Below are 1,968 nucleotides of genomic sequence, written 5' to 3'. Positions count from 1 at the left end.
TGAATTATTTCCTTCAAAATTCGGCAATTTTGTCAACATTCATCCTTTTCGTTTAAAAATTCTTTTCTTTCGGTGGAAAATCAATTCTTTTGATTGAGAGTTTTATCGAAAATACCGGTTTTTGGCTTTGTTTCAGATTTAAATATTTCTTGAAAACTTGTCTTTTTTTTGGTTTTTTATTTACTTTTTTCTGGATTTACATTTTATATTTTTTTCAATTTTGCACATTTGGAATTAAAATTTCTTGACTTTCAATATATATATATATATATATGTATTTATGTGTTTTCGGAGAACCTTAAATAAGATGATTTTAACGACTCTCGGATATGCCGTAGTTGTAAGTCGACCCTTACATTATCTTGTGTTTTCTCTAACAATTTCGTGGCAACTCTAAAAGAGAGCGGTTCTTTATATACTCGGTTGGGAAAAAAGCCAAATAGAAAATTTTAAATTTGGTATAAACGCACTTTCCTAAAAATTGTGCTTCGATATGCAGTTACTAGGAAATCCGGAAACGTACTTAAAGATAAGTAATTAATAGCAATTCAATATAATTTTACGATAAAAAAAGAAAAAAAGAAATTTAAACCTACAAACTAAACATAACGCCAAGATTTTTAACCGTTGGGGGGGGGGGAACTCGCTTTTTACTGGAAATTCAAAGATGTAGGCCTAAAATAAACACACACAAAAAGATATATATATGTCTTTGGTTACGGTCTAAGAAGACGGCCGGATACTAATTTCCATATATCACAACGCTGCTGAAGGCTGGTGACCTTCTCAGCATGGAAACAAAAACACAAACCCAAGACGACTCTCTCGGTTCCAGTTCTACCTCCCCCCTCTTCCAACCCTTCCTTATTAACTGAAGTTTTTGGTGGGGCTGACGTTAGAACTACAATCTTCACCATATGAGGATTTGATACTTAACTTTGACATGATTTCGACTCAGAAAATGAACTTATTGCATAAAGGTGTTAGTTTGGCGTATAATCTAAACAATGAATAATACAAACTACAAAATAGCTTTGGAAAGGACTGGAAATTTTAATGACAAAAGGCATGCACACGGAGAATCTAAAGGTCATGTTTCAGGCGACGAATGGAGACTGGTTGTTTGGAATGCTAGGGGAGTAAATGATCTCAAAGTAAAAGAATTGCGTGAAACCATGGACGGGAAGAAACTAGATATTTTATGTGTGCCTGAAACAAAGAAAAAGGATGCGAAACTAAAGACATAAAAAACGGCATGTTGAAAGGCGGTTTTGAAATATGGTCAGGAGTAGACTATGAATCACATGGTAAACAAGGAGTAGGTCTGATTTTGAATGAAAGAGCAAAGGAGCATCTCGGAGACCATGGTTTCGTGTCTTCCAGGTTGCTTTGGGCTAGAATGAAAGTAGGAATCAGAAGACTATTTATCATAGCATGCTACGCGCCGGTTGATAGTGATCCTAGAGAAGTAAAAGACGCCTTCTGGGACACTTTAAATGACACAATAAACATTTGCGAATATGGGGAAAGAATAATTCCACTAGGAGATATGAAAGGTTGGGTGGGCATCCAAAATCAGAATACAGAAAGAGTATTAGGTAATTTTGGGGATCCAAGAACAAACTATAACGGAGATAAATTAGTTGGTCTATGCTTAGAAAGGGATCTATTTATTACAAATACTTGGTTTAGGCATAAAATGATCCACATGTACACCTGGTCTAAAGGAAATAGCCGTAGTGTAATTGACTTTGTTGTTGCGGATGAAAGACTAACGGAGTTAGTCAAAGATACAAGAGTCATGAGGGGTCCTGAATGCAATACTGATCATTACCTTTTGATCTCAAAAATTAACTTAGGTCGGGAATGGAGAAAAAAGAGAATCAAGAAAGCAAAACAAACGCGAATCAAAATTGAGAACCTACAGAAACCGGATGTGCGAATAGATTTCCAAAATAAGATAATCGA

The sequence above is a fragment of the Belonocnema kinseyi genome, chromosome 2 (genome assembly GCF_010883055.1).
Source record: "Belonocnema kinseyi isolate 2016_QV_RU_SX_M_011 chromosome 2, B_treatae_v1, whole genome shotgun sequence".
Classification (NCBI taxonomy): domain Eukaryota; kingdom Metazoa; phylum Arthropoda; class Insecta; order Hymenoptera; family Cynipidae; genus Belonocnema; species Belonocnema kinseyi.
The sequence above is the reverse complement of the archived record's forward strand: the minus strand, read 5'-3'. Positions refer to the sequence as shown.